This window comes from Dendrobium catenatum, unplaced genomic scaffold (assembly GCF_001605985.2).
Source record: "Dendrobium catenatum unplaced genomic scaffold, ASM160598v2 fragScaff_scaffold_390, whole genome shotgun sequence".
Classification (NCBI taxonomy): Eukaryota; Viridiplantae; Streptophyta; class Magnoliopsida; order Asparagales; family Orchidaceae; genus Dendrobium; species Dendrobium catenatum.
In genome coordinates this window covers 2951300-2966741 of record NW_021318852.1, presented here as the reverse complement: position 1 = coordinate 2966741, position 15442 = coordinate 2951300, and positions in this window count along the sequence as shown.

The following is a 15442-nucleotide window of genomic DNA, read 5'->3' as shown; positions in this document are numbered from 1 at the left end:
TATCACCTGCCGATTATGATCCTACCAACTAAACAAACATGTCAACACTCTCTTACGTACAATTGTTATGTTTAATATGTTTTATATAATGTGTATTTACTATATTAAACCATTATCCTACTATGTGGAAGAGCATCATTTGTAAGTAACTACAAACATTAGTGGATTCATTCAAGCTAGGCAAGACCTGTAATTTTTCCCTTTTTCAGGATTTTCTATGTAAAAATATTGGTGTCTCTTATGAATGTTGCACCCATATTCTCTATTATGTCTATGTGATAAATTTTCATACAAATCTAGGACGCTAAACTTTATATCTCTCTACAACCACAAATATTTCAGAATGCAACAAAACTAAAATGTTTTTTTTTAAGTAGTAAGAAAAATGTCACAAACAGAGCCTAAATCAACAAATTAATATATATATACTCAACTAAAATATAAAGTCCTTCGTTCACATCAATTATAAAACCATATCACCTTCTCACCTTCTCACCTTCTCACTCAATCAGGGCCACCTCTATTACCCTCTCAAACTCTCATACCGTCACATCTGTTGGTTACTAGGCAAAAGATGGGTAAACCTACTATCATATTAAATCTGTTTCACCATCAAAATACTCATGATTCAATTCTTGATCCTACATCATACACAGAAGGCATGAAACACCTTGAATGGTGTAAAGCCATGGCAAATGAGTTCCTTGCACTCCAAAAGCAAGGAACATTGAGTCTTGTCAAACCACCTTCTGACTAATCTGTTTTAGGTTGCAGGTGGACATGTCGTACAAAAATTCACGCTAATGGTTCGGTTGCCACTCACAAAGCTCATCTAGTCGCATAGGAAAATCATCAAGAATATGACATGGACTATTCAGAGACATTCAACCTAGTTGCTAAATTACTTACAATTCATATACTTTTGACAATTGCACTATATAATAACTGGCCAGTTCAGCAATTGGATGTCGCAAATGCTTTTCTACATGGAACTCTTTTTCAAACAGTTTATATGATACAACCATACATTTACTTCATATCTGGTGTCATTGGGATTATCGCATAATCAATCAGATCAATCTCTTATAATCCTTCGTCAATCAAATATTCAAATATTCTTACTCATGTATGTTGACGATATCCTAATAATAGACAATAATCAAGACGGCATCACAAAAATCTTGGATCAACTAGACAATAAATTTATAATGAAACATCTTGGAGAGGCAAATGAATTTCTCGGCATAAAAATAGCTCACATCAAATAGCAATATTTTCTATCTCAACAAAATATGCTAAATATATTCTCCAACATGCAAAACTCACGATTTGCAATTCTCTATCAAATCCAACATGTACAAAGCTCCCAGTTACCTTTAAGGAAGACTCTATACTTACCAATCCTGCTATCTACAGACGACTTATAGGATCTCTTCAATATTTGACGCTTACTCGTCTGGATATTGCCTATAGCGTCAACTTATCATCTCAGCATATTCACAATCCACTCCCTCAACATTTCTTTCTACTCAAAAGACTTCTACGCTACATTAAAGATACGCTTGACTATGGTATACCTATTACTAAAATTAATCTTGTCCTTAAATCCTTTTCAGATGCTGACTGGGCCGGCAATCCTATATCTCAGAAATCAACATCGGGTTACTGTTCTTTTATGGGAGAAACGATTATCTCATGGACCGTTAAAAAGTAACATACCGTGTCTAGATCTTCAACAGAATCTGAATATCGTACACTTGTAGCTTTAACTTAGGATATCATTTGGATTTGAAGACTTCTAACATAATTTGGCATACCATAAAACTCTCCTACATATATGTACTGTTACAACACCTCTGCAATAGCTTTAACCAATAATCATGCTTTCATGTGCGTACGAAGCATATTGAAATAGATCAGAAATTCATATAGAATCACATGCAAACTCAAAGTATTCGTCTTCTTCCTATCAGTACGATTGATCAAGTGACCGACAACTTCACCAAATCTCTCTACACCAAGGTTTCATCAACTACGACCCAAACTAACGGTTACTCAAGCACCATCAGTTTGCAAGGGTATATTAGAGCATACTAAATAAATATTTCTGTATTTGTAATTTCTGTATAGGTAACGTGGATGTAGTCTATAGGTTATCTTGTAATGTAGCCAGTACTCTTCTCTTTCTTCATTATTCTCCATCACAGTCATCTTCTAAAACATCATGCAAGATAAAAACTACATGAATTCTAAGGCAGGAGAATAATATCTTATCTTTTGAAAAGTAAAACTTCTAAAACATATTTGCCTCTCAAAGTCCTCCATGAAAACAACATCCTTGCTTTTAGTTTTCTCGTATTTTCTCTTACACTTCTCTTCTTTCCTAAATTTACTTTATGTTGGAAGTATTTCCAATATGCTATTTTCGTGTTTTAGATCAATAATCAATATAGCTCCTTTCACGCCATTTGTCACTTTACTCTCCTTTTATAACTCATGTATTAATTAAAGAAATAGTTCATAATAATGATATTAATTTTATAGTAGTGCTATTATTTATAATTAATTAATAAATATGAATTTCTTTAATAATAATTGTACGGCTTGTATTTTATAGATTCTTTTAATGCAATTGAATGAGAAGAAAGTACACAACTCTCCTTGGCCTATTGGTTGAGAGCTTAGGCTTCCAACTAAGAGGTCCAAGATTCGAGTCTATGCGTATGCGTTGTGTGTGTGAGTTTGCCTTAAATGACCTAAATGTCCCAAAAAAAAAAGAGAAGAAAGTGAAGGTATTAGTGATGAAGGTTTTTCCAAAGTAGAACTTGCAATTTTTGGAATCAAAATGAAAAAAAATCTAGAAATTATTAAATCTAGCATTGTACATGAAAAAACCTTAAGTAATTTGATGAAAATATCTATTACTTGATTTTGCAACTTCACATGCACTACTTATATTTTTTTCTTGTGATGGATTCTCTAATGTAGTGCTAGTATGTATTGATGTGCATGTTTCTATGATTAAAAATTATTTTTTTAGCTGGCACTATTGTTGACTTGCTCTCGATATGAATCTTTATTGTCTCTTGATATTATGATAAATTTATTCCTTTAACAAGTTTCAAAGTCAAATTACATGACAAACACATGAGATTATGACTGCATAGACTTTAAAAATAGAAAGAGTAACAATCAATTATCCCTTTTGCATCTAGGTGAAAGCAATGTCTGCCATGAAAAACACAAACCCAATGGTACTCTATCATCCATGTCTCTGGCTCAGTCATTGTCATTATATCCTACAAGGTTGAAATCGTTAGATAAGGGAGTAAGTGAAAGTCATTTGTACCTTTGATAGAGTGTAAGGTCTCTTAAAGATATTTAAGTAGGTGTTTGTTGGACTCTTTGTGTAGTGACTAACAAGTCCAATAACATAATGAATAGTTGAATACCAAGCCTTATGATGCAAACAAGCGCAAAAATGCAAGCTAAGTGGACTTTTTAAAAAGTGCTACATAAATTATTTCCTCTTCATCATACATTTCATTAGTTTGGCTTCATATTCTATAGGAGTATTTATTAACCTACTATTATATATTCATATGCTAATGGAGGTGCAAGCAGAAATTTTTTTGATACGACTAGCTGGCTAGATTTTCAGTGCGAGTTAAAACTTTCATTTAAATGTTGACCATTTCGCTACTACAAATTGGTCAAATCGTACACATCATGCTCATTACTACAAAAAAATTAAATTAAATTTAGGTTCTAAAAATATAAAAATGACATGAAAAGCAATTTGAATAAAAATATATTTAATTTTAGTGATTTTTTTATAACAAATTGTCCATCACTATAACAAATCAACATCACTAGAACAAAATTTTTTTGATTAAATTTCACAAAATTTTCTTCATTTCTTTTAGGGAAATATTTTTAAAAGAAATTCTCCATCAAATTTTTTTTACAAGAAATTCTATATCATTAGAACAAAAACGCTTCAAACAAAATTAATTCTAACATAATTTTGTTTTTCCAAAATACTTCTAACAAAAATGCCAAGATTTACTAAATTACTTCCAACATAACATCTTTCTATGTCGATAAAAGAAATGAAAAAAAAAATTTCTCACAAAAATAACAACATTTCATTTTACCTCACTAGAACACAAAAAATTTGCAAAAAAAAAAAAAAGGGGGGGTTGACTGGATTGCATTTAGCAAGGTCAAAGTGGCCCGTTTATTAGGCAGTTTACACCCTGCCAAGTCATCAAGCTACGTCAATAGTTTGACTAAGGTATAAATCGACTTTGCTTAATTTTAATTTTTTTTCACATATTTAGACGCTTAATACATTTTTAATTAAAAAATTTCCCAACGAAGCCATAATATGTTGAGAAGTCTATTTCATCTCAAGCCTAACTCCACTTCCCCTCTCATAGTTAAAAGTTTCAAATTAATTAAAAAGATTTAATAAATAATATACGTTAGTTAAAAGACAAAATATATAATAAGTATTTCTTGATATTTAAGCCCAAAGGAGATACGAAATTAAATTCGTTTTATTTTCTTTACAGATAATTTGGGGACATAATAAACAAGAAAATCAACCTCTTTTTAAACATTGACTTCCCCATGGGCATATATAGCATGCCTCTAAAATAAATGATTTCATAGCACTACCAAGTAATTAGAGATTTTGGAGCGCTTAATTGTAGTTATAGCAGCTGTTAAAATCGCTGAAAAAAATACTTACAATGAATTACAAACCACCAAAATATCACTGTATTTGATTTTCGCTGCGAAATATTTTTTATAAGAGTTGTCTAGTTACAACGTAAACCACTATATTGAACAAAATAATGATTTAAATTTTACTTGGGATAGTTTTCTTACTACTTTATAAAGCAACTTGTTAGTATAAATCATTTTGAACTTGAAATTTTAAAACTAAAAAATTACTTTAGAAAGCATTAAGGCTTCGTTTGGGACGGCTTTTTCCTTGCTTCTTAAAAGGGAGTTTTAGTTTAAATTTTTTTAATTTTTAAACTAAAATTATGTTTTCAGAAGCAATGAAAAAGCCATCCCAAACGAAGCCTAAGAAAAGTTGTCCCAAATGGAATCTTAGATTTCGTTTTGGACGGCTTTTCTACTTCTTCTTAAAGTAGATTTTTAGTATAAAAATTTTAATTTTTAAACTAAAAAGCTATTTTAAGAAGAAATAAAAAAGCCGTTTCAAACTAAGCCTTAAACTGCCGCAAGTTTTAATATTTAATAATATTATTTTCTTAAACAGCTTTCTATTTTAAAAATAGAATTTTTTATACTAAAAAATTACTTTAAGATGCAGAAATAAAATTGTCCCAAACGAAGCCTTAATGATAATTTAAAAACCACTGCTATGTTGTGCTTTCTCATACCAAGAGTTTTGGTAGTGCAACTAAAAGACCTTAGATCAATTCTCCCACGACTATAATGAAATTCTATCAAATATTTTATGTAGATCATATGTAAAGTTTATAGATGAAATACTATTATAGTAGTGATTAAAAAACAGATCAAGTCATTAAATATATTAAGAAAGGAGACTTATATTAGTAAATGATCATAAAAATCATAAAGCCATATGGAACTCCGTTACGCCTCGAATTAGGAGTTCCTCAAAGGTACGTAATTATAATATTTCAGAGACGATAAAACCATAGATATATAGAGCACAATGCATATCATTACGGAAATAATATTACGTAGTGGAAGCTACGGAGCCTCAGTTATGAAATTTTTGCTTCTCATGGTGCGTATTTCTCAGCAGCACCATATCCGCCGCCCGCACCGCCGCCATAGCCCCCGCCAAGTCCGCCGCCGCCGGAACCACTGTGTCCGCCACCACCAGCTCCACCTCCGGAGCCGCCACCACCGCCATAACCTCCTCCATGATCTCCTCCAACTCCATATCCCCCTCCACCACCGCTCCCACCCCCACCACCATACCCACCTCCATGTTCGCCGCCGGCGCCACCACCATACCCACCACCGCCACCTGAGCCTCCTCCACTTCCATTTCCACCTCCGTTTTCCCCTCCATATCCGCTTCCGCCACCGCCGCCATGACCACCTCCGCCTCCATAGCCTCCGCCATGGTCGCCACCGGCGCCGTACCCACCGCCCTCACCGGCACCTCCTCCACTCCCATAGCCGACACCGTGATCGCTGCCAGCTCCATATCCGCCTCCCCCACCGGTCCCTCCTCCACTTCCATAGCCAACACCGTGATCGCCGCCGGCTCCATAACCACCTCCCCCTCCGCTTCCTCCTCCGCCACCATAGCCAATTCCATGATCGCCACCGGCGCCGTACCCACCACCACCTCCGATTCCTCCACCGCCACCCGACCCTCCACCGTGTGCCGGCACGCCACCGTAGCCACCACCTGAGCCGCCGCCGCTCCCTCCGCCATAGCCAGAGCCATGGTCACCAATGCTAATGCCATAGCCAGGGCCATATTGCTCTCCGGCGGATCCATATCCCCCGCCGGAGCCTCCGCCCCCTCCACCTCCACCAGCAGCTCCGCCACCGGCACCGTAACCGCCGCCAACACCATGGCCGGTTCCGTAGGGTAGTCCTTCTAGTGTAAAGAGGGTCCTGGCCGCTGAAGAGCAGGCTACCAAGCATAGAAGCAGTAGTAATGGAACTACAAGAACCCTAGAAGAAGCCATGAGAAGGACTTTGTGGATGCTGTTGAGCTTGGGACAATGGAGGCGAGTTGAGCTGGGTATTTATAGAGTTGAGAGCCGCTTAGTGGAGCTCTAAAGATATGCTCTTACTGCTTGAATTGGCTTAAATGGAATGGTTAGGCATTGTGGTGTGCCCATGGGGCAAGTTTTGGTCGGGTATAATATTTTTTTATTTGAGTCACTATTTTTTTGATGGCAACAACAAAAAAATGAAAAATAATGATAATTTAAATCGATTAAAATATTTGAATTTTTCTATATTTTAAAACTCATTTAAAAAATAAGTTTCAAAAATTTCAGAAATATAAAAAATCATGAAATTTGATCAAAGTAGAAATAATTTACTATATTTTTAAAATTATGAAAATTCATTTTACCTACAAGGACCAAAGTTTGGAGCATTTGCTTGATCTCAAGTAGTTGCAGTTTATATTATGAGAGAAGTATTATATGGGTAATAGCATACTATATCAATCATGCAAAATTGGTTCGAAGACAATGATATTAAATACAGTAGTCAGATGATGATGGTTGGACAATGACGTTTGGATGATGGGGATCAATGGACTGTAATAGCCAAAGACGATGGACAAATAAAAAGGTTAGACGACATCAGTCAGACAATGGCAATGAGTAGTTGTGATACGTCGACGACGTCGAACACCGGATGAAACTGCTATAGACTATAAGCATTTTGTATTTTTTTTTGTCAATCTGATAAAAAATCATAACATTCCATCAAAAAACTCTTATTGAATCCTTAATAATGGATTGATTATTCAACATTTAATTACTCTAATGATCTCATAATTGAATGATTCATTTTGTGGAGCTGTACGATTTATTTATAAGCATTTAAGATTTGGTTATCGTTTGTAATTCATTAAATTAATATTTTGAAGTTTTCAACTATATTTATGTGCATGATTTGGACTCAATTGGATTAGAATCAAACCACCTTTCATGTCATTATAAGGTTAATATTGTCATGAAGTTCAGTTCACCTAAGAGATCAAAATGAGCTTCGTGATTTTTTTATAAGAGCTATATATGATCGGTCAATTTTACATAATGCATGGGCTGCATGTAAGAATAATAGCACCATGGGCATATCCCACATACGTTGTAAGCGGTTGCTTGGCGATCGAGTAGTGAATACTATGTGCCACATTATCATTGTAAGCCAGCATGAGATTTTATGTCAATGCATTGCACTCGTCACATATCAACACGTTCTTAAATAATTATAAGACAGAGAATTGTAAGTCAATATTATTGTTGTGATTTGAAACATTTACGACAGTAGAGAGATAAAGAGTTTAACATTTGATCATTAAACGAAAATCCAACACACACATATAACAGAGAGGGGTGTGAAACTAATATGAGACACAAATATTTTTACATAATGCCTCTCCTCGGAGGAGGGCATTGGCTCAATAACAAATATACATTATGTACCTCACATTACATAGTTGGAAAATGATATCATAGTTGCTCTTAAGAGAATGTTGGTCTGCTCGTTTAGCTGGTAGGGTTGTTGTCATGCAACAAAAGTCGAATGGATCATAGTTAGCAAGTGACAGAGGTAAGAAGAATTATAGTTTAATGATGGGGGTCGGAGGGATGGTATTCAACGAGCAACACAGGTCGAAAGGACCGTACTCAAGGGATGGTGGTAAGAGGGACCGTAGCCAGTGGGAGGCCGGAAGGACTGTAGTCCAGCAATGATGGTTGAAAGGAATATAGTCGGACAATTGTAGTTGGAATTATCGCAATTAGGTGGTGAAGGTCGGAGTGACTGTAATCGGCGAGCGAAAAAGGTCAAAGAGGTCGTAGTCGGGCTACGGTGTTAGGAAGGATCATAGTCGGGGATCGATGAAGGTCAGAGGGGTCATAATTGACAAGCGATGGTTGTTAGATTGGACAATAGTCGGCAGGCCATGGTGGCGATCAGAGGGGCACTGCGTAGTCGACGGGCGACAACGAAGGTTGGAAGGATCATAGTTGGCGGGCGGTGGAGGTCGAAGGGATTGTAGTCGACGGATGACGAAGGTTAGAGGGACCGTTAGTGGATTCCATATGGAGGGTATAGGCGGTCATTGTCGGCCAGAGGTTCATTAGCGGTGGCCTAGTGGCGCAAATTCATCGGCAGTATTGGTGCTTGGTAGGAGCTCTAGGATTCTTCAAGATCCATAGCTCTTATCCTCTTTCTCCTGCTTCTTTTCTTTCAAGTGAAAAATTCTGAGTCTATCTATAATTTTTTTGGAATGACATGCCTCGTAAATAGGTATAAGATAAATGACAAGTTGGGAGTATTGTTTCAATAGACGATCGATATATATGAACTCCCTCGATCTTGGATCGTTTATCAAGCATTTAAGTGCTTAATAATGTAAGAATTTTACGATCTTAAGCTCATTAAATTTGTCTTGTTGAGCAGCTCGATTTGACTATAAGCATGTACCATTTGGATACCATTTTATCATACAATTATACTCTGAAGCTTCCCAATATGCTTTGTGGTTATTTGATTTGGACCCATAAGGGCTCGGATTAGATCAAATTTGGTGGTGTTGGGTTTGACTCCTTGAGATGCTCAATTCAACTATAAGCTTGTTGAAATCATAACTCGAATGATCTCTAATTTAATTTTGAAAACTTCCTACTCATATTTGTATTGAGATTCATGCCCGATGAAAATAATTTTACTATGACATATCAATTATCATAAAAAGAGCACAGAAAATATATAAAATAATTTGATCAGTGAACAAATAAAGCATTTATCAATATATTTTTCTAAAGAAAAAAAAAATCTCTCAAAAAGAAATCCCTACGCGTAGGCGCGTAGCTATTCCTCCTCCCTCACCTTTATTTCTGCGCTTCTGCTGTAACGCACATCCCATTTTTGCATGCATGTTACCCATTGTTTTCTCATGACCTTTGCTTGGATCAGCACGAAGGAATCTTTGCACTTCCAGCTGGTGGAGACTCTATAAAGAAGGAAAAATTATTAGGTGTGGAGTGTGTATCATTCTTATAAATATGGATACCTAGCGGTACCCAGCGGTATCCAACGTGTATCGAGTGTTGGTACCTAGCGCGGAATAAGATTTGTGCGGACGGTTCTCCCCGTCCGCACTCCGCACCTAATAATCTCTCATAAAGAAGGAATGTTTGAAATTACTAGCTGCAACTGCTTCATCATGATACATATATATCCTTTTGGCTTATCTTGAGGAGATCATGCATGATCGAAATACTATACAAGCTGGATCAGAAAAAAACTTTATGAACTATGATGGAGGCAGGGAGCCTAAGTTTTACAGGAAGCATTCACATTATCCACTTAAATTACGTCACCTTATACGAACGATGTTTGTCATGCTCCAGTACAAAGTTTCAGGATTTTTAAAATTTAAGCTTTTATGGTATTAAGGCTTAGGTTGAGGAGAAATTAATTCGTAGGGAGGCCGGACTTAGAACACTGTCCGGAGACCAATCAGAACCCGTCACATCAGCAGTACCGAGTCGAGGTACCGAGTGGTACTGAGTAGCACCGAGCAAAGAGGTGATGTGACACATTCTGATTGGTCTCCGGATAACATTCGGCGTCCGCATTTAATAATTAATCTAGTTTGAGATGGCTTTCTTTCTTATTGAATTTTTAAAGCAGTTTTCTAGTAAAAAAATTATAGTTTAAAAAATTTATGCATTAAAAAACTGTATTAGAAAACAATTAAAAAGTTATTCTAAATAAAGTATAAATATAAGAGTTAGAAGGTTGCTTTAGAAAAAGTCATTTATTCTTCTTCCTATTAATTCTTATCAGAATGTTGCATAGTGAGCAGCTCTAACTTTGTTGAAACATGGTCTATATATTAATTCGGTGAGAATCAAAAACAACAGAAATATTGTTTTTTTTTAAATTATAGCTTTTTTTGGCTGTTAAAACCGCTTGTATAACAAATCTACCCCAGCGGTCTTAAACCGCCATGGAAGATCTTTGCAGCGGAGAGCAAATACGATGGTTTTCTAGCAGTTTTAGAACCCCTGCAAGAAATTTAGTGGGGGTTATAACCGCCGGGAAAGCTTAAATTTAGTGTTGCGAAAACCTTTTTTTTTGTAGTATATATATCTCCTGTCCTTTTTCTTCTTTTCTCTTCTCTGATTTCAACTGGTCAGTGAGCAGCTGATCTATCTTTTGGAAAAATTAAATAACCCAAAACTAAGAGCTTTCACCAAACGCCAGACTCTCAACCCTTTATGCAAAATGCAAAGAGCTCGGACTTTGAATCGTTAATTATATAATGTTGGAGTTCATAATTCACTACCCAAAAAACACTGATTTTAAAAGAAATTTCTGATGAATTTCCGACGAAATAGTTCTGATAATTTTCCTGACGGATTTCCAGCGACATAGTTCTGGCAGACATTACCTACGAATTTTTAGAACATTTTCTGAACGAAAGGGCCGCCATGAAATCTTTCCTATAGTATTTCCTTATTTAACATTTTTGAACTGCAAACAAAATACTGTGATAAATGCACTGTAGTCATCATCAACAACAAAAACAATTTTCAACAAAGGCCACATGGATTGGACCCACTTTGGAGAAATTTAGATAATTATATATATGGTGACAGACATGATGTATCGGTGGAATTTAAAGTAAGTGGCCATTAACTTTGTCTTCGAAATTAAAAGAATTTCGTATTGTGATCAATAGGAATGAAACAAATTAAAGGTATAAAGTAGGACAAATTATTTTATGTGAACACCGGACGTCATCCAGAGGCAAATCAGGACAGGTCATGCAACTTTTTTTTCCGTGTATATCTGTGTTGTATATCGCCATGTACCTGATGATGTGGCGTATTCTGATTCGCCTCCGAACGATCCAGTATATGCACAAAATAATTTCTCATAAAATACATAAAATATTTCATATAACGGAGCCATTGTGTCGAGCTCATGATCAAAGCTGGTAATGTACATTCAGGCACTTAGTATGCTGGCCATGAATGCATGGCAAAGTACATGGGTTGATGTAAGAGGATTCAGGGCTCTGTTGTTGGGCGAATTATTACTTCCGGTCATCGGACGTTCGGACATCCAATCTAGACGCACCACGTCACCTAAAGACATTGGGGCCCGATGTACTTGGGTGATGTGGCGCGTCTGGATTAGTGTCCGGATGAATCCGGACACCTGACGTAATAATTTGCCATGTTGTTGAGGATTATTTCTTTGAAAGCATAGATTCGAGTCACTTATTGTAATTTTTTCTTCTTTATTCCAGAAAAAAAATTACATATGTTATTAGCTAGTTAGCTAGGTCTTTTTCTTCGCTTTAATTTTTCAAAAATAATAAAAAAATTGTGTGAACAATAAATTTTAAAAAATTTCATTTCTTGAATATAAGCCTCAAGCATTCTGCTCATTTATACAAGAATATATTTTATCATTTATGGACTAACTAGAATGATAGAATGATATGGTTGAATAAAATTGATTGTATAATAAAGACAAAATGACTTATTTTGGCACATGTGACTGATACATATATCATATATTGATTCATATATTTCTTTTATAATTTATAATATATTGTTTCTCTTTTTTCTTTCATTGATTTTAGTTGTAATATTTTAGTTATTATCGGGATATATGCTCATTACGTGATTTTATATAATTTTTGAGAAAAATATAAGAATCCAATGATATGAGGATCCATATAGCATATATAGTTTTTTTTATGTACTACTAGTTTATTTTTCTTTATGTTCATCTAATTTACTTATATTCTTTTGTAGCCTATGAAGGCTATTGCACATATCGTTTTGAAATCTGAGAAATAGATTATAAATATTGACTAATATAGTAATGTGAATTACATTTTCATTGTTTATTTAATTCCTATAATGCAATGAATCAGCTCTTGATGTCAATTATATGGTTGTAAATGACTGTTGTCAATTATTGAAAATAAGAAAGAAATTAAAAAAAAATGAAAAGAAATTAAAAATAATAGTAGTCAATATTTTAGATAAAAAAAATCATCCAGTTTTAATGTGGTGTTTTTATCCTTTCGTATATTATCTATTAATCAAATCAATCAATCATTATCTGACAATCATATATTTTCATTATTCATATTAATCATTTATTTGAACAAGTGGCTTTCAATAATCCATTATTCATATTAATCATTTATTACAAAATGATATTGAGTCTAATTTTGGAAGTTTACAATTTAAACATTGCCTTCGAGGCAAATCTGAATTTAAAACTTTTGAAATTAAATACAGTATCATCCAAATTCTAATTTTAGCAAACATATAGTTGATATATAGACAGTTCAAACCATAAGTTAGATAAACAAATGACATCCAAATGTGACATGCTTACAATTAAATCAAGCGGCTGGACAAGAAAAATCCAACGAGCACAAGATCGTCAAATTCTAACCTCATTAAGGCACTTAAATGCTCGATAAATGGGTCCATGATCAATGGAGTCTATATCGGTCGTCCATTCAAAACACTCCCAACATATCCTTGATATTCTCCCTATTTACTCGTCATACCACTCCCAAAAAATTATAAATAGACCCCTCAATCTTGATTGAGGGGAGGAAGAGGGAGGACGATGGAGGAAGGGAGGAAGAGAATGAAGAGAGGAATGGAAGAGAATTTAGAGTTCTCTTGACACTAGACTTCTTAACCACCGCCCGACCATTGACCGTCATAAGACTTTCGCCTCGACCACCAATTAACGTGGAATTTAAGCCCGACCATCGACCATCGTCAGACTTCTATCTGGCCAACAACTAACGCAGGATTTACGCTTAGCCATCGACCATCACCATACTTTCACCCATCCATCAACCATCGTCGGACTTCCGCCTGATCACCAATTATCGTCGGACTTATGCCCGACCACCGATTGTCACCTGATTTCCTCCCGACTAACTTCATTTGACTATGATCCTTCTAATCACTATCACATGGCTTTGGTCTTTTTGACCTCCATCACCAGACAATGCTATTTCTGACCATCATCGCCCGTCGATAAGGTCCTTCAAACCACCATCGCCCGACTACGGTCATTTTGACCTTCATCGCTCGCTAAATACGGTCTCTCCAACCTCCGTCTCCTATCGACTACAATCTCTTCGACTACCATCTATAGACTACTATCTCCTTGATCACTATCACCCGACTACGATCTTTCTAACATCTGTCACCCAACTATGATCTTTCTGACCTCCATCATCCGCCAACTATGATCTTTCTGACCTCTGTTGCTCTACTACGGTCCTTTTGACCTACATCACTCATCGACTATGGTCCTGCCGACCAAACGAAAATATCAACACTAATTCTTCTAACTTCCACCATGTCATACACTCTATATGATGTATATTTGTTACATCGAGCCACGACCTTTCTCCCTAGGAAGAGCCTCATTTGTAATCAAATGCAAATTCTAGTTGATTCATTTAAACTGGGTAAGGTCCCTTCATTTTTCTATTTTTAGAGGTTTCTACGTAAAAACTCTAGTGTCTCTTATGAATGCTACACCCCAACTATTTATTTGTCTGTGTATTGAATATTCATATAAAGCTAGGACATTAAACTTTATATTTCTCTATCGCCATTAATATTCCAATCCACAACAAGATTAATGCTGATCGAATAAATATTTTAGAGATGTGTCAACCAATATGAAAGATGATATATGCATAAATTTTAAGTTCAATATTCTCTTTATGCTGCCTAATAAATATGCATGTAATAAGTAAATAAATAATAAATGCTAGGAAGCATGAACCACATATATGTAATGAGTTTGTAGTTCATATATAATTATTTCATGATTTTATCTGCTCATATTTTTGTATCATAATATAAATATATGATGTAGAATGCACACATGCATTGGGAATGTTGTACTAAAAAAGGTCATGAAGATTCATGGCTAGCCATAGTAACCTCTAATTCACTTCCCCCACCATGGCTACAGATTTATTATTCTGTGCGGAGTCCATAGGGCGTCCAGAGATTACTAAAAATATGCAATGTCACCTAAAAAATATACAGCGCTCGATACCGAGCTCGGTAAGAGAGCTCGGTACCGAGCACTTAACCGGACGGGAGAACCATCTGATGTTTGCACAGAATAATAGCTCACCCTGACTACAAGGAGAATCCACCCATGCTTGCACCGTCCCTTTCAATCTCACCCCAAAATAATTCATAAAATAAGGGATTAAATTATGAACATGATGGGTAAGTTAGGCTAAACTTTTTATGGATAAAATCCGCTTATATTTAATAAAATATAGACATAATTATCACCCAAAATCTTTAAAAATTTTTGGATTACTGACAAATATTTTTGTTAATTATTATATATTTCATGCAATTTAACAAATAATATCTTTATTCACATTCTCTTGTGTTATAGTTCACCATTGGAAAATTAATATGATTAGTGATTTTACGGCTAACTAAAAATATCTTCTTTCTTATAAAAAAATGTGGCTAAATGAGTCATATTTAATCATAAATATTTTAGCTACAACCTCTATAATTACACTCTTGAAAAATGTGATTATAAACTACAAAAAAATTGTTACATAATGATACTTTTATTCACATTTTAAAAAGAAATTTGAATAATAATGCGATCTTAAATT